The sequence below is a fragment of the Colius striatus genome, unplaced genomic scaffold (assembly GCF_028858725.1).
Source record: "Colius striatus isolate bColStr4 unplaced genomic scaffold, bColStr4.1.hap1 scaffold_46, whole genome shotgun sequence".
Lineage (NCBI taxonomy): Eukaryota > Metazoa > Chordata > Aves > Coliiformes > Coliidae > Colius > Colius striatus.
In genome coordinates this window covers 1,532,662-1,555,910 of record NW_026908527.1, presented here as the reverse complement: position 1 = coordinate 1,555,910, position 23,249 = coordinate 1,532,662, and positions in this window count along the sequence as shown.

The window sequence follows — 23,249 nt, the reverse complement described above, 5'->3', positions numbered from 1 at the left end:
TTTAGGGACGGGGATTGGAAATGCTGGGCAGGAGGTTTAAGAGTGATATAAGATAGAGGCGACCATGTGGATCCCACAGGCAGAGGAGGAGGAAGGAAGGAGGAGCAGACCAGAGACTCCTCTGCAAGCCGTGGTGAGAACGCAGCTGTGCCCCTGTAAGCCATGGGGGGCAATGGCAGGACTGAGAGCCACCAGCAGCTCCATGTGAGTGAGCCTGGACGGGCGAGAGACTGTGTGAGGAGGGGCCATGGCCCAGGCCGTGCTGGAGCCTGCGGGCCCAGAGCAGCCCCACTGAGAGGCAGAGAGGAGCTGGAGTAAAAACACTGGGATCGGGACTCTGAGCCCGGGAAGAGGGCAGGAGTGGGGAGAAGGTGGTCTTAAAGGGCTGGTCGGACTCTCCATCGTTGTACCACTCTGTGTTGTGTTCTCTTTGTTATGTTTTAGGGTTTTATGGTTTTGCTTTAGTTGGTGTTGCATTCAATTCTTTTCTGTTTCCTTCCCCAGGCCCAGCAGCCTGCTCGGTTTTGTCCTGGACCTGAAGCAGCAACTAAGCTCTCCCTGCCCTTTAGCAATCCTCAGGTCTTTGGTACCTGAAACCAGTCGTGGTCTTTTGTTCCCTGATGGGCCTAAACCACAACACAGATGTGGGAAGTGCCCGACAGCAGCAGAGCCGCAGGGAAGGTTCCAGAGAGCAGCGCAGGGCCTGGCACAGGGACTCGTCCCCGCCTGGGTCCCCATCGCCATGGACACGGGGCCCCTCCCGCCCGGCGCCGTGTCACAATGGGCCCTGTGTGACACCCCCAGAGCCAGGGCAGCTGTGGCGCTGCAGTGTCTGAGGAGACAGTGACGGGAGAGGGCAGGAGCAGGGGGCTGCCCAGGAGACCCTGAGAGCAGCCCCTGGCTTTGCCTGCTGTGCCCGGCAGCCCACGCTGTGAGGTGTTCGCCTTCAGCTGCTCTCCCCTCTAACCCACACGTGCCTCCATCTGGCACAGAGACTCCCCAGCCGCCCCAGGATGGCTTGTGAAGAGGATGAGGCTCCCCTAAGGATGGTGGAGAGACCTCCTAGCCACCTCACGAGGGCCTGGGAGGACAGGACTCCCCAAAGGATTATGGAGACACCCCCCAGACACCCCAGGACGGTCTGGAAGAAAAACAGGGCTCCTCAAAGGATGGTGGAGACACCCCCCAGACACCCCAGGAGGGCCAGGAAGAAAAACAGGGCTCCTCAGGGGAGCAGCTCTCTGCCAGAGCCCTACGAGGTGATCCAGGGCCGGCTGCTGCAGATGGGTGAGTGAGGGGCCCCAGGGCTGGGCAGGCCGGGGCCAGCGAGCGCGGCCGGCTCGGTGCCGGGAGCCCGTTTCTTTGGCTCGCTGGCAGCAGCCGTCCCGTGGGCAGGGGCATGGCAGCGTTTCATCCCCCCACACAGCCTCCCCCTGCTCAGCCACGCTGGCTTCAAAGCTCTTCCCACCCTTTGGGGAGGTGGTTGGCAAAGCTGATGCGTCCCACTGACTCTGCTGTTTCCCCTCCACGTAGATGAGACACTGCCAGAGCAGCATCCAGAGGGTGAGGAGCTGCAATTGGATCCTGAGAGCATCCCCTCTGTTTCTTCAAGCAGCAGCAGCATCAACTCTGGGATTGAGGTACTGAGCTTTGGCCTTGCTGGGACTCTTGTGTGTGGCATCTTCAGGATGCTTCTGTGAGCAGAGGGGCTCAGAGTCGCTGGGATCCTCCACCCTGCAGAGGCTGCAGCCCCTGCTTCCAGCTGTCCTGGGCGCTGCAGCCAGCACTGCCTGGCACCTCTTGCCAGAGCTGCTCGTGCTGCTCAGCCAAGCAGCACCATGGGGGTGCTGGGCAGGATGTCTCTTCATTCACTCCCTTCCTTCCTTCCTCCCTCCCTCCCTCCCTCCCAACCTGCAGGCTGCTCTGAGGAGAGACAGTGTCCTCGCAGCCATTGAGGCCTTAACATCAGCACAAGCCCATGACAGGCAACTGGGCAGCGACATGCTGGACGTGGCCATGAGTGACCCAGACTCCTGGCTGTGGGATGTAAGTGCCCTGGGGCTGGCTTGTCCTGCCCGTGAGCCCTGCCAGGCCTTGGTCCTCCTCCCCTCCCTGACCCAGCTCTCTCGGGTATCTGAGGCTGTTTCAAGGCAGCAGAGAGAGCTGGGAAGGGCAGAGGTTTCAGAGGCAGACGGTGGCACCACCATCCTCCCCTGTGTCCCTTGCAGGTGCCAAGCATCATGAGGTGCATCCACAAAGCCATGGAGCGTGTGCACACAGACACATCGTGGCACAGACTGAAGTCGCTCCTGCTCCTGCTGAGCAACAGGAACCCCAGCGAGGTGGGCAGGAGCCTGCTGAGCATCTCTCCAGCATGGGACAGGTACCGACCCCGACAGCCATCAGGGCTCGTTCCCCGTGGGGAGAGGGGCTGGGTGGCTGCCAGAGCCATGGCGGTGCCGAGGCCGGGCGGGCACGGCATGGTGGCTGCGGCAGCCCTGCTGACAGAGGCTCTGGCTCTGCAGCACTGCCCTGGCCATGCTGGAGGTGATCTTCTCGGCCCCTGGCCCTTTGCACGGCACCCTGAGGGTGGCAATGGAGGTGATGGATGCGCTGCAGGTGCGGCAGCCACACAGGGTGTTGGACTCTGGTGTGGAGGACACCGGCATCTGTCCCTTTGCGGTGAGTGAGGAGTCGGTTCCTGCAGCCTCCTCTGCGGGCTGGAGCCCTGGGGCTGGGGCAGGGCTGGGGCTGGGAAGGGACAGGAGCCAGAGGCAGAGCAGCGGCTGGCTCTGGGGCACAGCTCTGCACGGCCCCTGCACAGGCTGGGACCCCGGACACTCGTCAGCACCCGCGTTGGTGCCACCTTTGTGCCGGCTCTCGGGAGGGCAGGAGGAGCTGGACCAGACACCAGGTCTCACGGGCCCAGCCGCCCCCAGGACGGGCTGTCTGCCCCGCTGCCCTGGCGCTGAGATGCCGCTGCGAAGCGGGAGCCGCACGGAGCCCGGCCGGCTCTGCCGCTCCCTCACTGCCATCTCTCCTGCAGCTGCTGGCCTACATCGACAGGGGCACAGAGGACTTGGCCAAGCTGTACAGAGCCTGGAGGTTCCTGAGGTGTCCCCGCACGCCGGTGCTCTCACTGCTGCTCAGAGGCCTCGTCACCTTGTCAGAGGACCCCGAGCTGGTGAGCAGCACATAGTTCAAGTGACCCCAGGGCAGGGAGAGTCTCTCAGCACTTCACAAAGACAAAACTGTGTGTTTCCTACAGGCCAGAAACATGCAGATGCTGCTGCCAGACATCATGGAGATCATGTCGCATGGCAGCGCTGACATCAAGCTGAAGGCTCTGGCTGTCTTCAGGAATGTGCTGGTGGCTGTGCAGGCGCACGAGGCCAGCCCCATCGCTCTCCAGCTCTCTGAGAAGCTCCTGCACCTCTTTGATGATGTAAGGAGCTGTGGAGCCTGAGCCCCACTGATGGCCCCTCTGGGAGGACGACTCTGCTCCCCTCCTCACTCCTCTTGTGTGGCCTTTCATGGGCCCGGGGCTGTTCAGCCAGGGTTGCAAATAGGTCCCACGGCTCCTGCCTCGAGGAGCTGACCCCAAAGCTTCTCCCTCCCCATGGGCCACAGCAATGCCCCGCTTGCCTGGGCAAGGGAGCGGCTGTTGCTCAAGTCCTCCTGTCCTGCTCCCTCCCAGGAGTCCAGCCAGGTGCGAGACGTCTCCATCAGCCTCTTTGGAGACGTGATGCACATGGTGAAGGGGGACAGCAGGAGTCAGCTGAAGCAGATGGTGAGCGAGAGCCTGATCCCGCTGTTGTTCCATATGAATGATGAGGACACGGCCGTGGCCATGGTACGGATGTCACAGAGTCCCAGTGGTGTGGGGAAGGGTCTGCTGGCAGCACGGGGCGGGCTGGGGCCTCGGGGGCTGGGGCTGGTGGCAGTCAGCCCGCTGGAATGTGTGTCACCTTGGGGTCCTGAGGCAGGGGGGACTCCCAGGATCAAAGCTCTGCTGCCAGCAGCCTGGGTGGGAGGAGCTGGGGCAGCCGCTGCCGGCGATGCCCATGGGGAGCTGCTCCTGCTGCGTCCTGCTCAGGCTCTCTGGCATCCAGCCCTCGTTGCCTGCAGCCCTGGGCTCTCCTCTCCTGTGCCCTTGGGCCTGCCCCATCCCCAGCTGCAGCACAGCAGCTTTCAGGATCCCTGTTCTGCGGCCGGCAGCAGCAGATCCCGGAGGTGGTGGCTGCCCCGTATCCTTCCCTGCACCCTGCGCCCAGCTCAGCCTCTGTCCACCGCTGCCTCTCCTCACAAGGGGCTGGCAAGGGCTCCCAGCCTGGCCCAGAGGAGGAGGAGGATGACCAGTCGTCCCTTCCCTGGGCCCTGGTGCCATCTCTAGCCTCTGCTTTTCTGCAGACCTCCAAGGACACCCTCCTGGCCTGTGCAAGCTTCCTGGGCTGGAGGAAGCTCAGCTACTCGCTTGCAACAAGTCAGATGCACTGGGCTGCAGAGTGCTTGGTAAGGGAAACCCACAAGGCCCCGGCCAGACTGGAGGGGGCTGCCCCACGGGCAGTTCTGTGGTGAGGGCTGTGCTGCTGTGCCTCGCCTGCCCTGCTCCAGCCCGGAGCCCACAGCCCAGAGCTGCACCCTCCTTCCAGCACAGGCCCACCAAGGGCTCTTCTCTCTCCCCTCCCCAGCCCAGGGTGCTGAAGGAGACCCAAATGAGCCCTGGCAGTGGGACAGAGGGGTCTCAGTACCCCCAGACCCCCTCTGCCTGCGTCTCTTACGTCAGCCCCACAGGGCTCCTGGGTGGGAGACGGCAATCGCCAGGGGCCAGGAGGGTGCTGGGAGGAGGGATTGGTGCAGATGGCTGGGGAGGGTCTGTACCAGCCCCTGTCCTTGTGCTCTCTCCAGCTGGGGCAGGACAGCAGCAGGGCAGAGAAGTGCCTGCGTCGGAGCGCGCTGTACCTGGAGGACACTCAACCAACCCTGCGAGCGGCGGCCATCAGGTTCCTGGGTGAGCCACAGCCCCTGGGGCCCCTCTCCTGGCAGCCTGGCCCTGTGCCTTCCTGCCTTCCCCCTGCCCACACGCCTGGCTTGGAGGCTGCCTGTCAGTCCCACTGCCCTGCTCCCCCTTCCTTCCCTGGGGCCGTCCCTGCTGAGGGGGAGGAGGGGGCTGGGCCCGGGGCAGCTCTGACAGCAGCTCTGTCCCCAGGTGTTGCTGCACAGCACCCAAAGCCCCTGAGACGCCAGAAGCTGCAGGACATCTGCACCGGTGAGTAGGGCCAGTGCTGTGCTGGCCGGGACTGGTGGGGCAGGGCACAGAGCACGGCCCTGCTCCAGGAGAACACTGGAGGGGCAGAGAGATGCCAGGGGCACAGGGGGCATTCCTGGGCAGCAGCTTCCAGCAGGTCCCTTTGTCTCACCCGCTCCTCCTGGCCAGGGCAAGAGGCGGCTGGGTGGGCACGGTCTGGAGGGCACTGCTGGGGCTCTCTGCAGGCAGGGGGGTTCATGTCTGTGCTCTGCTCCCTTCTCTTGCAGCCCTCCAGCCCTTGACACGGGATGCTGAACGCTCAGTGAGCTCCCTGGCAACTCAGACCATCTCTGTCCTGACATCTCTCAAGAAGCCACCCTCAGGGTGGAGCCGGTGGTGGCGATGCCTCAGGCCCCGCTGAGCCTGGCAGAAGGGAGATTCTCTTCTGAAATGCAGCCACCTGAGAAGCTGTTGGTTTACATTAAAGCTGGAACAATCAGCCCTGTCTCCAGGTGTCCTTCCCATGGCCCCTGAGTGTGCTGAGCTGGGCCACTCCTGGCCTCTGCTGCTGCCTGCAGGATGGCCCAGCCGGACCCAGGTTGTCCTCACAGCAGAGCCCCAGCTCCCCTGCTGGAGCACGCAAGCTGGAGGGGAGCAGGAGAGAAGCTGTAGCCCACCCTGTCCCTCCGGAGACAGCTCAGCTCACACAAAGGCCCCCGCTCTCTGCCAAGCTGGCAAGCCATCGTTTGTGCCAGCAGCCAAATGCTCTCTGCTGCTGGGGAGCCCAGAACTGGCCACAGCCATCCAGGGGCCTCAGCGGTGCCAGGTCAGGCCAGGGGTCACCTCCTCCACCCTGCTGCCCACACTGTGCCGCCACAGCCCAGAATCCCGTCAGCTGCCTCTGTGGCAAGGGCACGGGGCTTCTGCCCCACTCCTGCTTGTAGCCCCGGGCACGAGAGATGCAGAGGAGCTGGAGGGGCTCTGAGGAGGGCAGCGGGGTGCTGGGGCTGCAGCAGGAGCTGCTGTGGCCAGGCGAGAGCCACAGCCCCACCAGCTCTCGCTGCCTGTCTGCGTCTGCTGGGGATGGAGTTTCATTTCCCCAGCGCAGCCCTCACAGGGCTCTGCTTGGTGTTTGTAGCTGGAAAGGTGTTGCTGACACACCAGCCCTTTGGCTCTGGCTGAGCAGGGCTGGCACAGCAGCAAAGCTCTTTCCAAGTGCCCTGAGCAAAGGCCAGTGGGCTGGGGCTGGGCCAGAGCTTGGCAGGGGACAAAGCCAGAAGAGCTGCCCCAAGCTGACCCCAGCGGGATTCCATGCCCTGGGGTGCCCTGCTCAGCAACACAAGCCAGAGGAAGAAGGAGAAGTCATTGAGTCATTTGTCTTCCAAAGCAGCTGCAGGGCATCCTGAGGCCCTTCTTCCCACAAAGGGGCTGGGCAGCAGGAGTCAAAGGGAAGGAGAGAAGGAACTGTTGTTGTTCCCCTTTGCTGCCACACACAGCCTTTGCTTTTTTTCTCTGTTAAACTGTCTTTCTCAGGATATGGATCATTCCTGCTGTTGCTGGTGGTGTCTGTGCTTACAATGTTGCTCTGGAAATGTTTGGGTTCCTCTCCCTGCAGCTCAGGCCTGAACCTGCTCTGTCCCAGCTGCAGCCCATCGAGCAGCGAGTGCGAGGCTTCCTCAGAGCTGGCTCGCTCACAGCATCTCTCTGTTGGAACGGGATGCAGTGGGTTTGTGTGGGCAGGTTTGGCACTGGGGCTCCAGGGGTGGCTGCTTTGAACTAATTGCTGCCAGGAGCTTCCCCTGTATCTGCCAGGGCCAAGGCCAGTCGGCTCTGGGATGGACTCGCTGCTGCCCAAGGCCTGGCCAGTGAGTGATGGAGGTAAGGCCTCTGTGATGAACAGACTGGAGAAGGGGAAGAAGCTGCTGCAGCAGAAGGGAGTGAGAATGTCAGAACAACATCTGCACAGACACCGAGGTCAGTGGGGAAGGAGGGGGAGGAGTTGCCCAGGCACTGCAGGAGATTCCCCTGTGAGCTGGTGAGGCAGGTGAGGCAGCTGTGCCCCTGCACACCCACTGATCTTGTCAATTCCCCTCTTTGGAAGCCGTTTCTCTCAAATTCCCTGTCTTCTTCTCGCTGCCTCTTTTCATCCACCCCATGCAAACTCTAACAACAACAGTGACTGTGACCACAAAGATGATTCCTTCCATCAGGGCAGCCAGCCGGGCTTTCAAGGACCATCCACCCAATTCCTGGGGCATGTTGTTCCATTCATCTCTGGGTGCTCTCCTGCCTGCTGCTGCTTTTCTCATCTCATTCAGCTGTTCCTGCAAGGTGCTGGTTGCATTTGGGAGCTGGATGCAGCAGTGGTCTTGGTCTCATTTAAGATAGCCACACATTCCTTGTTCTTTCACTAAGAGCAAAGCTAGGCCTGGCCTGTTTTGCAGTGTCGTTTTATTCTTAGCTTGGGCCTGTTTATTAATACTATGGAATCCCTTTTGAGTGGCTCCTGACACAGTTTTTTCTTGCCAAGTCACATTTGCTTTCAAGACTCGGTTTTCTAGAGCCCTTAGTCCTGGGAAGAGGAGACTCTGCAGTCCCCGACCAAGCTGTGCTGCTGTGCAAGGCCCTGTGCAAGGATCAGGGTCTTTGTCTGTTTCAGGAGCTCTTTTCATTCGCCCCCAATATTGGCCTTTGCCTGGACTCCTTTCCCATGCAGGACAGAGGGTCAATAACGCTCCAGTGACTTGTCTGGCTCCTGTGCTAAGCTGTAGCTGGGCAGTCCAAGATCCATCCGGCCTGACCCACGTCATGTCACCCAGGGATGGAATTTCTTGTTCACAATGTCCATTTCAGAAATGGTGTTTCTTGCCACACCCATCACCATCAAAGCAGAGTTCGGGGTGGATGTTTTATGAGGACTTCACACACGGAGGCAGCTGCAGCTGGCTGTGCTGACGTTAGAAATGGGCTTCGTGCCCCAGTTAAAGCACCAATCTACAGCCCTGCACACTTCCAATGGCCTCCCCCAGCTCTGGGCTGAGTGTGGAGCTTCTCTCCAAGCTCAGCACACCCGGGAGTGCTGGACACAGTAGGGACTGTGCCCACAGTCACACAGAGTGTCCCTCATGCTGCAGCCCGTGCGTGGCCTCAGTCAATGGCAGTGCAGGAGGCGGGCACAGCCCTGATTGACGTGTGAGCAGCAGCCAGTCAGAGGCACAGAGGGAAGGTGAGGCCAAGGAGCCCAACATGGCAACAGGGGAAAAGAGGAGAGGAAGGAGGAGAGGTCACTTGTGAGTGATCAAACTCCAATGGGGGAGTGAGAGGAGAGAAGAAATAACTGCTGAGCCTGTCCTGTGGTTTGGCCAAACACCAGGAAGCCAAAGGTGAAAAACACACTGTGAGGAAGACTCAGATCTTCATCCTCAATGGCCCCAGGCCCAGCGAAGGAGGCGTGAGGGAGCTGTGGCCTGGGCAGACTGAGGCAGGACAATGGGGGGAACTCATGAAGAAGTGCAATGAACATGCAGATCTAGTCTGGTCACATGTAGAAAGTTTTGCTCTAAGCAGGGCACACACTTGGTGGAGCCATCCCCTGTGTGCCCAGCGCTGCCAGAAACACCTGCTTGACAGTCACATTGGCTGCTGAGTCCTGGTTGGCACTTTCCTGGCATCACAAACATGCATCTTGTGAGTTCCACAGTACACTGCAGCTCCCTTCTTCTGCAAGAGCTCATAGGGCTGCCCACGCAGTCTCTGCTCTGTCCCAGCCTCCGTGCTGGTGTCCCAGGGAGCCACTGTGGAGCGGATTTCTTGCTCCCCAGCTGCCTCCTCCCTGCAGCCCTTCTGTGATTCCAGAGGCCATCCCAGGGGAGGGGCAGCGCTGTGGCCGTCACCAAGGGAGACAGAGAACGTTGGGCGCTACTGATGTCACACAGGGGCTGTTCCAGACCCCACCCAGCGTTTGTGACCTCAGCTGGCCAGGGACTATAAAGCCTCCCAGCGGGACAGCCAGAGCCAGTTGGGCTGAGCTGCCCTAGAGAGGACTCAGCTCCTTCTTTGGCTACTCGCCTTCCAGCTTTTTTATGCTGTTTGTCGTTTCCTCCTCACTTCTCCTCAACTACCATCCTCTTGCAAAGGTAACTATGATTTACCTTTCAGGACAGACTGTAGAGCAGGTAGACAGGGGGTGAGAGCAGAGGCTGGTCTATACCTCCTGATGTCGAGGCTGAGATTTCTCTGGGCTGACCAGGGTGGAGCTCCTATTTGCTAAACCTTCTTTCTTTACAACAGAGTAGAACAGGTCAAAAGTGGGGCTGCGGCACCATCTGAGGCTTTGGGCTCAGCCAAGAGGTGCAGGAAGCCCACCCTGACTGAGGTGGTTGGAAGGGAGACAGAGGCAGGGCAGAGGCAGCTGTTCAAGGAGAGGCTGACAGTCAGTCACTGCTGCAGACAAGATGGAAAAGGGAGGTGTGACTGTCAGCAACGTCAGCAGGGGAACAGACTCTCTTCCAGAACGCTTTCTTCCCCAGTAAATGCCCACAGCAGTGTTAGGTGTCCCCAAGGTTTCTGGCTTGGAGGTTAGAGCTGGGTGTCCCAAGTCCCACTCCACAGAACTCGACCTGTCAAAGATCATAGAATCATAGAATGACAGCATGGTGGGGGTTGGAAGGGACCTTTAGAGACCATCCAGTCCAACTCCCCAGCAGAAGCAGGGTCACCTAGATCAGGTCACATAGGAACATGTCCAGGCGGGTCTTGAAGACCTCCAAGGAAGGAGCCTCCACAACCCCTCTGGGCAGCCTGGGCAAGGGCTCCCTCACCCTCACCCTCACGGTGAAATAGTGTTCTCTTATGTTTAAGTGGAACTTGTTGTGTTCCAGCTTCATCCCATCACCCCTTGTCCTGTTACTAGCTACTGTAGAAAAGAGGGATGTCTCAACCTCCTGACACCCACCCTTTAGATATTTATAAATGTTAATAAGATCACCCCTCAGTCTCCTCTTCTCCAGACTAAACAGCCCCAGGTCCATCAGCCTTTCCTCTTATGAAAGATGCTCCAGTCCCCTGATCATCTTGGTGGCCCTGAACTGGCCTCTCTCCAGCAGTTCTCGGTCCCTCTTGAGCTGAGGAGCCCAGAGCTAGATACAGGACTCCAGATGAGGCCTCACCAGGGCAGAGTAGAGGGGGAGAAGAACCTCCCTCGTCCTGCTGGCCACACTCTTCTTGATGTCCCCAGGCTGCCATTGGCTTCTTGCCCACGAGGGTACATTGCTGGCTCATATTTAGTTTATTATCAATCAGCACTCCCAGGTCTGTCTCTGCAGAGCTGCTCTCCAGCAGGTCACCCCCAGCCTGTCCTGGTGCAGGGGGTTGTTCCTTCCCAGCTGCAGGACTCTGCCCTTGTCCTTGTTGAACCTCAGGAGGTTCCTCTGCCCAACTCTCCAGCCGGTCGAGATCCCACTGACTGGCAGCACAGCCTCTGGGGAATCAGCCAGTGCTCCCAGTTTGGTGCCAGCAGGGAACTTGCTGAGGGTCCCTCTGTCCCCTCATCCAGGTGGTTGATGAAGATGTTAAATAAGACTAGCCCCAGAATCTATCCCTTTGGAACTCCCCTGGCCACAGGCCTCCAATTCGACTCTGTGCCATTGATCACCACCCTCTGGGCTCTGTCACTCAGCCACCTCTCCATCCACCTCACTGTCCACTCATCCCAGCCACACTGCCTGAGCTTTCTGATGAGGATGTTGTGGGAGACAGTGTCAAAAGCCTTGAATGTGCCTTGAAGATGTCAGAGTGTGGTCACATCCTCTGACAAATTCCATCTCTGTGCAGTCATTGCCGAGGGAATGGCTCCACCAGAACGGATCCTCTTTCCCCCGGAGAAGCTTTGCATGGACTGGCAGCCAGGACAGAGCATTGGAGCAGGACTCTACAACATGGGCAACACGTGCTTCCTCAACTCCGTGCTGCAGTGCCTGACGCACACCCCGCCTCTGGCCAACTACCTGCTGTCTCGGGAGCACAGCCAGTCCTGTGAGTACTTGCAGGAACATCTCCTTGGCAGTCCCCTGGGCACTTCTCAAGGGCTCCCAGAGCCTGGCATTTGATTGAGGAGAAAAGCAGCCCTGCTGGGTCAAAGTCACCACTTGCTGTGCTTGGAACACTCAAGCCTAGAAGCCTCTTTTCCCGTCTAGGTGTGCTCCTCTTCAGAAAGGCACCTCTTTCTAGCCCTGGCTCTCTTGTTCCTCTCACTTCCACTCTCTTGTCTGGTTGCACAGACACTTGTGTCAGTTTGGCATCTCTCTCAAGAAAGTTTTCTAGTCATTAAACTGTCCAGGGCTCCTGGGGATGTTGACACCTGGGGAGGAGTGGAGACTCCTTACAGCTCCCAGGTCTCAGACGGATTTCCCATTGCTATGGAGATTTGGCTGACTTGAGGATCTTCCTGCCCTCCCTCTTCTCTCCCTCTTCAGGTCTTCAGCAAGGTTTCTGCATGATGTGCAGAATGGAAGCCCACGCTAACATGGTCCTGCATTCCTCAGGCAAGGTGCTCCAGCCTTTGGCTTTCATCAATGTCCTTCCACGTAAGTCCTTTCACGGCAGAAGCTGCTTTTAGAGGTTTTGTTCCCTTCTTGGAGGAGAGAACTACTAACTTCTTTCTTAGTGATAGGAGAACAATTCCAGCGGGGCAGGCAGGAAGATGCCCATGAGTTCCTACGCTCTGCTGTCGATGCCATGCAGAAAGTTTGTCTGAGAGGAATCAGCGAGTAAGCACAAGCAAACGGCCTTTCCCACGTTCCCAGCCCCTTTGGGCTCCTTGATGGGCTCTCGTCAAGGAAACCCTACTCTCAGGGCTTTCAGACAAAGCCAGTCCCACGCAGCTGGTAACTCTCTGCCCTTGCTGTTTCTTTCCAGCTTGGACGCCGCCTCTGAAGAGACCACCATCGTCCATCAAATCTTTGGAGGACAGATGAGATCCAGAGGTACTTTCCCATGACTATTACTCTCCTTGGGATTGTCTGTGTCCTTCTGCCAGCTGGTGAGGAACAGCTGCTGGTATGACTGGCATAGTGGGTAGGAAGGACTGGCAGCCTTGCTCGACCTGCCCTATGGCTGAGCCTTTTCCCTTGCCTTCCAGTCACGTGCCTGAGCTGCAATGCAGTTTCTGATTCCTACGAGGCCTTCCTGGATGTCCCTGTGGATATAAAGGTAAGAGGCTTTATCATTGCACTCCAGGGTATCCCAAGGCCCCTGCTGCTTTCTGGAATCCATGCAGTTGGCTCAACAACGTGTGCTGTGAACACCAGAGAGCTTGGTGGTGCGTGGGAAGAACGGCTGTGTCCTTCTGGGGAGGAGAATACCCTCTCTCTGCCTCCCCTGGACACTGCTTGTGGGCTCCCAAGGGGTCTCCTTTGTGTCAGCTGCCTGGGGCTCCTTGTCACCTTCTCGTAAGTGTTTGGGCAAGGGTGTTGCTCCAAGTCCAGGGCTCTCCTTTCTCATTCCTCCAGGCAGCCTTATCTGTCACCACAGCTCTGAAGGACTTTGTGAAACCAGAGCAGCTGGATGGTGGAAACTGCTTTCACTGTAGCAGGTAAGATGATCCCTGATGCCATCTTAACAGCAGGTTTGCCATGAAGGTGCTGCATGGCCTCCAGCAGAAGTCGCCTTGTCATGTAGGTTTCTTGCACAGGAGTGAGAGGCGGGTTGTTTGTCACCAGGCCTTCTGCTACTGGCTAAGGCTGACAGTGACACAAGGCTGTGTAAGCCATGAGTGCTTGCCTGGCCTTCCTGGGGGAGAAGTGGGTGCATTTAGGGACTGGTCTCTGTGCTTGCTTCCAAGGTGTGACAAGCTGGCTGCCGTCTCCAAGAGGGTCACAGTCCATCGTGCACCCAGGGTTCTCACAGTGTGCCTTAAACGCTTTGACGCTGTCACTGGCAGGAAGATCTGCAAGGCATGTACACAACTGGAGGGCAACAACCTTCTCTCCCTGGAGCAGCAGGTTCCCCAAAGCAGGATGCTCTTGCACACGCTGCTGATGTTCGGTTCTTGCCGTTGCCTGCTGGGGACATGAGAGTTGCCGTGGGCAGACCAGAGTTGCCGTGGGGAGATGAGCATCTCCTCTGCTCTGAGAGCACGGCTTTGGCCCAGAGCAGTTTGCTGACACCCAAACCATGACGTTCTGGGGGCTATTGCATCTAGTAGTTCAGGATCATTTCTGATCCCTCTTGGTCTCTCTGTAGGTTGTGGGGTACCCTGAGCGCTTGGATCTTCGGCCCTAAATGTCTGAGGTGCCTGCAGAGCCGCTCGCCTACAGCTTATACGCTGTCCTGGTGCACGCCGGTTCCACGTGTGACTCGGGACACTATTTCTGCTACACAAAGGTACCAAGCAACAGCCTTCCCAGCAGGGGAGAGACGTGTGCCATGAAGAGCAGCTGGCAGGGCAGGGCTCCTGGCAGCCCAGGTCTGGGGGGAGAAGGACTCCTTAGGAGCTGGGTTGGATTTGCTTGGTCCTCCTCTTGCTCCTACAGCTGTCTGCTGGGGTCTCTGTGGAGAAACCCTGCAGCTCCTCTGCAGACAGCAACGTCTTTCTTCACAGGCTGGCAATGGGCAGTGGTACAAGATGGATGATGAGTCTGTGACTCCTTGTGACATCAATACAGTTCAGAGGCAGCAAGCCTATTTACTGTTTTATGTCAGGTAATGGCAAGTCTTACAAGAATGTGTCCAGAATATGTTTCCTTTCCCCAGCCTTGCTGTGTTTCTTCTTATCCCTCCCGAGTGTCCTAGGAGACAATTAGCTAATTAACTCCCTGTAGCATTCAGTGCTGAGCAATCTGAACTCTCCCACCGCAGTCCTCGTCTTTCCTTACTGGACTTTGGGCTGTTGCCATGCTGTCAGCCTCTACTTGTCTACTCTCTGCAGCTGGCTAATGTAGAGAAGAGCCCTTCAAGGGGGCCTACAGGAAGGACAGGGAGAGACTCTTTCTTGGGGAAGGTAGTGATAGGAGGAGGAATAATGATTTTAAGTGGAAAGAGGGAAGATTGATGTCAGATATTAGGAAGAAATTCTTTCTCTGAGGGTGCTGACACCCTGGCACAGGTTGCTCAGAGAAGTTGTGGGTGCCTCCTCACTGGAGGTGCTCAAGGCCAGGTTGGAGTGGGCTTTGATCAACCTCTTCTAGAGGAAAGTGGCCCAGAGCATGTGGCAGGAGAGTTGGACCATGATCTTTCAGGTCCCTTCCAACCCAAACCCTTCTGTAATTCTATGTGTCTAAGGAATGGAGGCTGTGGGGGGCAGAAAGATGAGGACGTGCTGTGACAGGGGCAGAACTGGTGGCAAGACCCCAATCACAATTCCCATTTGTAGACTTGGTTAAGTCTTCACTCTGTCGCAGAAGCTGCTCCAAGGAAATGACTCAACAGTCCAGAACAGCCCTAAAGCAAGATCCTTTGTCTTTTCTTCTCCCCAGGAGCTCTGATTTGAAACCTGCAGAAAGAGCTTCTTCCTTCATCATGGCATTATATATCTCTTCCTTCTTCAGGCTGTTGCAGTCTAGCACCCAGAAGGCAGGTTCTGTAGGAGCACGGGGTCTGCCTTCACACACCAAGGTAACTCTGGTGAGGCGGCTCAGGGCGCCAAAGGGACAGTGGGTTTCTCTCTGGGCTCTTGCATTGCAACTCTTCACCCTCCCACGCTGCAGCTTTCTTGACAGCCACAACTCTTCTCTCTCTCAAGGCATCCCACCTAGATGCATCCTGCTTGTTGGCCTTTGACCCTTCTTTCCCCCTCCAGGGGAGGCTTTGGGAGGGCCTGAGCTGTCCCCTCGCACAGCTTCTGGAGAGTCCCCACAGTTGTGGTCCTTTCAGGAGCAAAGGACAGGACCTTTTCACAGCTCTCTTTGCAGGACACGGCAGTGCACTCTGCACAGGGCAGCAGCTCCCCTGCAACAGCCAGCAGAAGCCAGCTAAGCCAGGCAGCTGCCCCAGTGGCACGTGCAGGCCGTCTGCACCTCACCTGGCCACGGACCCCCAGCAGCGAGAAATGCCACTGCTCAGGCCCCGGCCAACACGTTGGTGCTGCGCTGTCTGGTCAGCAGACAGCAGGCAGCAACAGACAGAAGCACACACACAGCCCTTCATCCCCCGATGAGAGCAGCAGCGCCAGGCAGAGGGCTCGCAGCAGATCCCCACAGTGGGGCAGCGGTGATCACAGCTGGAGCGTTGAGCCCGGGGACTATGAGCACTCAGCAGGAAGGTGGAGAAAGAGGAAGAGCAGTCCTGACATTCTTGGCCATGCTCCCAGCAATGACACAGCTCCAGGGTCCTCCAAGGTCCCCTCCATGGGGGTTCCCACACCCAAGGAGGAAACTCAGCAGATGCAGAGAGAGAGCAGCAGATCTGCGACGCGGGGCCGTGATCTCCGCAGCCGTTTCGTGGAGTTCACTGATTATTGCAGCTCAGCAAGGAGAAAGAGGAGAGCAAGTCCTCCAAGTTGTGATGAAGCCCCAAGGAACAAAGTAGCTCCAGGGCCCTTCAGGATCACGTTCAATGTGTTTCTCATATTCAGGGCTGCCAAAAAGAAACATCAGCGGAGGCAGTGAAGGAGGAGCAGCTCTGCAGCACGGGGCTGTGATCAAACGTGCTGCTTTAGCCCTGGCTGGGTGCCAGGTGCCCACCAAGTCGCAAACTCCCCCTCCTAGACTGGACAAGAGGAAATCTGCCGGATGGAGACGACCATCCAAGTGCGGCACTAAAGCCCTCAGGGACAAAGGGCCCCCGTTGAATGTGGCTCAGAGCCACAGCGGAGGCCACGGATGGAGCTGTGCCGGGACCCTGCCCAGCTGCGGTACGGCAGCAGCGCCGCACCGGCGGCCCTCCAGGAGTTGCTGGGGGTGGTCCTCGGGAGCAGCGCTGCAGGGCACAAGGGATCACGGGGGCTTTTTCCTGCACGGGCCTTCCCTCCCTGCACCGATGGCAGCAGAAGCGAGGAGCTTCCAGCCTCTCTGGGAACCATCCCGTGTCCCCGGTGCATGGTCACATAAAGGATGTCTCTGCTGATCTAACTTGGTGTAGAGAAGTTTTTCTGCCCCAGCACATTTGCAACAACCTCACTCAATGGAGATGAGAGAGTCTGAGGCCCCCACACACACACTTGCTGCCAGTTCATGATGAAAACCCTGGAGATTTGTTCCCCACGCATTCACAAGGCCTGTTGCAATCTTCCCCCGCAGCTGCTGGGCTGTTCCTCCTGCCCCTGCCTACATTTCTGTACTCTAGTTCCATTGGCTCTTATCTCTTTGACAACTTCCATCTCCTATCAGTTTCTAACCATCCTTTGACCAATTCTGTCTGTCTCTTTAGGATCACCACAATTCAAGCTAACTTGAGGCCAGGCTGATTTGTTCAGGCTATAGGGTTTATGGCACATTCCTGCCAAATCTCTTCTTCTCTCCTAAATGGCATGTCACCATCACCTCAAGCTTTGACCTTGAACAAATATTGGAGAATATTGACACACATTACCCACATTTTTCCTGACCCTGAACACTGATTCCCTCACACACATCACACCAGAGGGGCTTCAAACACCCTAGACACTGATTTACTCACACACATCACACCAGAGGGGCTTCAAACACCCTGGACACTGATTTCCTCACACACATCACACCAGACGGGCTTCAAACAGCCTGGACACTGATTCCCTCACACACATCACACCAGAGGGGCTTCAAACACCCTGGACACTGATTTCCTCACACATATCACACCAGGGGGGCTTCAAACACCCTGGACACTGATTCCCTCACACACATCACACCAGAGGGGCTTCAGACACCCTGGACACTGATTCCCTCACACACATCACACCAGAGGGGCTTCAAACACCCTGGACACTGATTCCCTCACACACATCACACCAGAGGGGCTTCAAACCTTTTAGGTTCACACACTGGGCACAAATCATTTCCCACAGACACACACTGGCTGTAACAGAACAGTGGGGAGAGCAGCAGGGAGGGTGCTGCAGAGGCCGGCTCTGCAGGAGGCCTCAGTTTGATCCCTCCCCAGTGACCTCTCCTCCTTCCTCTCCTTCCTTCCTCTGTTGCCATGTTGGGCTCCCCGGCCTCACCTTCCCTCTGTGCCCTGAGGCGCCACCGCCTCTGATTGGCTGCGGGGCTGTCCCTGCCCTGGCTGGGCCCGCCCTCCCTGAGGCAGCGTTTTCTCTGATTGGCTGAGGAGCTGTCACTCTGTCCTGGGCTGGGCCCGCCCTCCCTGAGGCGATGATGTCTCTGATTGGCTGCGGGGCTGCCACAGCCGTGGCTGGACCCGCCCTCCCTGCGACGCCACCGCCTCTGATTGGCTGCTGCGCACCCGTCAATCAGGGCTGTGTGCCATCACAGCACATGTGGGAACTGCAACGGGGCTCAGTGACATTGCAGCACAAGTGGGAATTGCAGAGAGGCTGTGTGACATCACAGCTCATCTGGGCACTGCTACAGTGCTCTGTGACATCACAGCAGACGTGGGCACAGTAACAGTGCTCTATAACATCACATTAACTCTGGACGCTGCAGCATTGCTCTGTGACATGGCACATGTGCAGTGCAACAGGACTGTGTAACACAACAGCACATCTGGGCTTTGCAGCAGGGCTGTGTGACATGACAGCACATCTGGGCACTGCAACAGTGCTCTATAACATCGTATCAAAACTGCACACAGCTACAGTGCTCTGTGACATCACAGCACGTGTGCAGTGCAACAGGACTGTGTAACACCAGAGCCCATCTGGGCTTTGCAGCAGAGCTGTTTGAAATGACAGCACATCTGGGCACTGTAACAGGGCTCTGTGACATCAAAGCACATGTAGGCACTGCAACAGTTTCCTGTAAAATCACAGGACCCATGGGCACTGAAATGTGTGACATCCAAGGCATTTGGGCATTGCAGAGAGACTCTGTGACACCACAGCACTTCTGAGTGACATCACATCTGGGAAGTGCAAAAGGGCTGTAAATCTGGCTTTGTGACATTACAACACATCAGGGCATTGCAAGGCAGCGTGTGAAATCAGAGAACATCTAGACATATACAACAGGTCTGCGTGACATAGCAGTACATGTGGTCATTGGTGGATGTGCGATGTGTGTCGCATCACAGCAGATCTGGGCAGTGCTACACTGCTCCGTGACATCATAGCATATCTAGGCACTGGAACGGGGCTGTAGGACATCACAGAAGATCTGGGCACTGCAACAAGAGTGTTTGACATCACATCACATCCTGACACCACCATGGGGTTCTGTGACGTCCTATCACTAGGGACTGCAACAGTGCTCTGTGACATCACAGCACATGTGCACAGTGCAACAGGACTGTGTAACGCAACAGCACATCTGGGCTTTGCAGCAGAGCTGTGTGACATGACAGCATATCTGGGTACTGCAATACTGCTCTGTGATATCACAGGACATCTGAGCACTGGACACAGTGCTCTGAGATTTCACATAGTATCTGGGCACTGAAACGAGACTGTGGCATCACAGCAGACGTGGGCATGGCAACAGTGCTCTATAACATCACATCACCTCTGGATGCTGCAACAGTGCTCTGTGACATCACAGCACATCTGGGTACTGCATCCAGACTGTGTGACATCATAGAATCCTACAATGGTAGGGGTTTGATGGTACCATGAGAGATCATCTAGACCAACCCCCTCCCTCAGAATTCAGTTCACCTAGAATAGGTCACACAAGAACATGTCCAGGCTTGTGCTAAAGTTCTCCAAGGAAGGACACTCCACAAGCCCTCTGGGCAGCCTGTTCTGCAGGGTTTCTTTTTCTTTGTGCAGGGGTTCTTCTTCTTTGTTGCGTAAAACGGGAGTGACCAGAAACCAAGATGATGTGCATCAGCTCCAATTTATTGTCACATAATCATAAGTTATATACCTTTTCGAAATGCTGTGTAGATGCTACAATTCATGGCAAATAGTTAATACTAAGCATCACACACTATGCATAAGGCCTCAAAGTTTCATTTTGGTAACAACTTAAACAGCAACCTCATTGTGTAAAAACACCATCCTTATTGTGCATAAAACATCAGCCTTATTGTGTCTAAAATATCATCCCATCTGTTCGGCCTTCAGTTAGTTTTCTCTCACACTATGGTTATGCTTACCTTACATTTAGTTACCTTTATATTATTGTTAGTTACATATGTTACAATTTATTAGTCAAGTACAATCAATCATACAATGCTAAACTGAATGCTCTATTCAGTCTTCTAACAACGCTTGGTTTAATGTCCTGTCCTATCTTCTTGCTTTGACCTTGTTTCTGTTACAATCTGCTGTTTCGGTTTTCCCCTTGCTCAAGCTTGCTATCACACAGACATTCCTTTCTGGCCTTTTTTGCTGTAGAAGGCAATTCAAAGACAAACTGCTAACTTTCTCCATTTCTGACTGACTGCATAAATTCATTATAGCCCAGGCCCCAACATCTCCCCCTCAAACAATGCTAATATGCTGCTCTTAATACACTGAAGCAAAACCCAGCTAACAGGCAAAACCACCACAATCACAACTAAGATGTGTAGGCTTTCCTTAATCAATCCTTGGTGCCATCTAGGGATTGTTCCAAATAAATCTGTCAACCGTTTCTCAAAAAACCTCCATCGTCTTCTTGAAGTTTGAAAACACTATCTTTCAACTGCTGGATACTAGCATATATCAAGTCCAAATGATCTGACAAATTCATACAACACATGCCTTCAAAATCCTCACAACCATGACCATGAGCTAAAAGCAAAAAATCTATAGCAGCGTGTCTAATACTACTGACATCACTAATCAAGCCTTCTAATGTTATTGGGGTTTGATTAGTTTGTTTGTTAAGCCAGCATCCTAATTTGCATAGCTAATGAAACAGATACTTTCACACACACAGGATGGGATCCCCATTCTGTCTAAAATGGGGTTTTTTTGTAAAAATCTATCTTTATATATCCCAATAATTCTAACTCCTGTGGCTCTGTTGTCATTGTTGTTAACCATGAAATGATCAAATCCCAGTTGTCAACTTTGCCATTACCCTTACCAATGCACCGATGAGTCCAAAACACAAATCAGTTTTTAGAAACCTTTTACAATCTCTTTTTTTTTTTATGTCACTGCCTGCTCAATGCCAAAATGTTCTGTTCTTCCACGTTCTATTTGTGACATCTAAAACACCTTAGAAAGTTTCAACATGAGAAAACCACTATTCATCATCACATTTACAGCAAAATGCATGACATTACGACCAATAGTTTTTACAATGGTTGAGGCAACGGACTGAGGATGGAAAGGACGAGTCCAGTGGTCCGTGAGGGCTGGGACCGATGGTGTCGATCCACAGGGTGGGGGGGGCGCTCCGGAGAAACTTAACGGGCGGCTGCGCGGCGGCGGCGGCGGATGGAAGGGGCGGAGGGGTCTGGTTCACTTCGTGCCGGGCCTGGCAAACGTGGCTGCTGCTGGTCTCGGCAGGGGTCGGGCTCGCTCTGTGTCTGCTGGGCTGTGCCGGGTCCTTTTCGTCTCCTTGACTTTGTAAAAACTCTTGTGTACTTTTTTTTTTCATTTTTTCTTCTTTTTTTTCCCCTCGCAGCGCGCCCCGCTCAGCGATGGGCGGCACCGGGCTGGCTGTCAGCGGCGACGGGCTGTGTCTCCATGGTCTCTAGTCACTCCAGTTTCTTTAATACTTCCTGCAGGAGCTTGCCCGTCCCCTTATCTGTCTCTTTCGGCTTCGGCGTAGCGTCTAACGCCTCTCTAACTGATTTTTTATTGGATCACTTATCGAGATCCTGCATTTGTATCAATAGGTCTGTCATTGATTTTTCTTGATCTTGAAGTTGTTTTTGTACGTCAAGATTATTTATGGACGGATAAAGTTGTGATGGACCGGGTTGCACCTCCTCGTCCACATCCATGGGGAGTGGTACTTGTGCAGGATCTAGTGGTGCAGGACCCACTGGGGTAGAATAAGGTGGCAACGGAGCGGTGGGCGACACCCTAACTCCTGGCACCTTTGTTACATTCTGCTCGGGAGTTGTTACAGGAGCATCGTTTACATCAGTGGGTACCGAGGGTCCAGGCTCTATTTTCTCTCCTCCCCAGGATTCTCTTTGACTTTTACTGATTGGATAGGAAGAGGGGGGCTCTGGCAAGCTGGGGATCAATTTTTCAAGTCACTCCCTCCTTTTCTTCCCCTGCTGATTGGATAGCATGTACTACAGCTGCACTTATCTGACCTTCCCCCTGCATTTCTTCTATCATGCGTCTCACAATTTTCCATGTAGATGAAAGTTTAACACTGTCTTTGTTCCCATTTGTTACAGAGTTCCAAAGTGTGTGACCAATTTGATCCCAAATTCCCAGATCATAGAGCTGGTCGGGTTTACTTAATAACTCCTTGCGCCGACACCACACTAGTAGGGCTGCAAGGTCATCCTGCAGTAGCTTAGTTTCAGTCTTTTTTGCTAACTGGAGCAGGCTCTGTAGAGCCGTTTTTTCCAATACTGATGCAGGAATTCCCATCTGTCCTATCTTCTTGCTTTGACCTTGTGTCTGTTACAATCTGCTGTTTCGATTTTCCCCTTGCTCAAGCTTGCTATCACAGAGGCATTCCTTTCTGTGCTTTTTTGCTGTAGAAGGCAATTCAAAGACAAACTGCTAACTTTCTCTGTTTCTGATAGACTGCATACCATTCATTACAGCCCAGGTCCCAACAGTTACCTTAGCTGTTACCTTAACTACAAGACCCTGATAAATGTATTCCACAGGTTACTTTGGCTGTTACCTTAGTTGTAACTAAAACAAAGGGAATGATATTTTTTTGACCAATCACTGTGATTTGGGAAATTTTGTGTTTGTTGGGAACCAATCACGGTGAAGGGCTAAATTAGAAAAATGAAAATTTTATGCATGCTTGTGTTAGCAAATGTGATTCTTTTGTTTGAGCTGTCTTAAAACCCTGAAAATGATAACAAACAAGGAAGCATTTATGGAGGAGCTATCCCCCGTGTTTTCCCAGCACTACATAAAAAAGAAGTGCCTGCTAATCTGTATTCCTGTGTAGATAAGTTGCAGATCCATCAACACCCATGTAGCCTATCAGTCAGCACTTTACCACCTTTGACATTGCTTTCCTAGGGGAGTTATCTCCAACTGCACTTGGCCTGATTGACTCCCATTGAAAAAATACAGGCTGACGGTAGAAGTTACGCCGCTGCGTCTGGGCACTACAAGAAAGCAGGTACACAGACAAAAACTAAAGTAGTAAGTAGGTCCCTACGTAGTCTATAAGCCAGCACTGTGTCACCTTTGCAGGTGCTTTCCTGTGAGAGCTATCTCCCATCCCACACACTTGGATTGTTCAACTCCCATTGAAAAAATACATGTTGTCGGTTAAGTTATACCACTGAGTATGGGAGCTACAAGAAAGCAGGAAGGCAGAAGCCACATACAGTGGTACGTAGATCCCATTGTAATCTATAAGCTTGCACTGCACCACCTTTGCAGCTGCGTTTTTATGGGAGTTCTCTCCAATCCCACGCAATTGGCCTGCTCAGCTCCCATTGAAAAAATACCGGCTGTCGGTAGAAGTGAAACCACTGCGTATTGGAGCTAAAAGAAAGCAGGAATGCAGACCCCACTTACAGTCATAAGTAGGTCCCATTGTACACTATCAGTCAATACTGTGTCCCATTTGCAGATGTTTTCCTGTGGGAGTTATCAAATATCCCACACTCTTGGCCTCGTCAGCTCCCTTTGAAAATATATGATTTGAGAAGAAGTTACGCCACTGCGTATGGGAACTACAAGAAAGCAGGTACACAGACCCTCACTACAGTGGTAAGTAGGTCCCTATGTAGTCTATCAGCCAGCAATGTGTGACATTTGCAGCTGCTTTCCTGTGGGAGCTATCTCCAATCCCACTCATTTCGACTGCTCAAC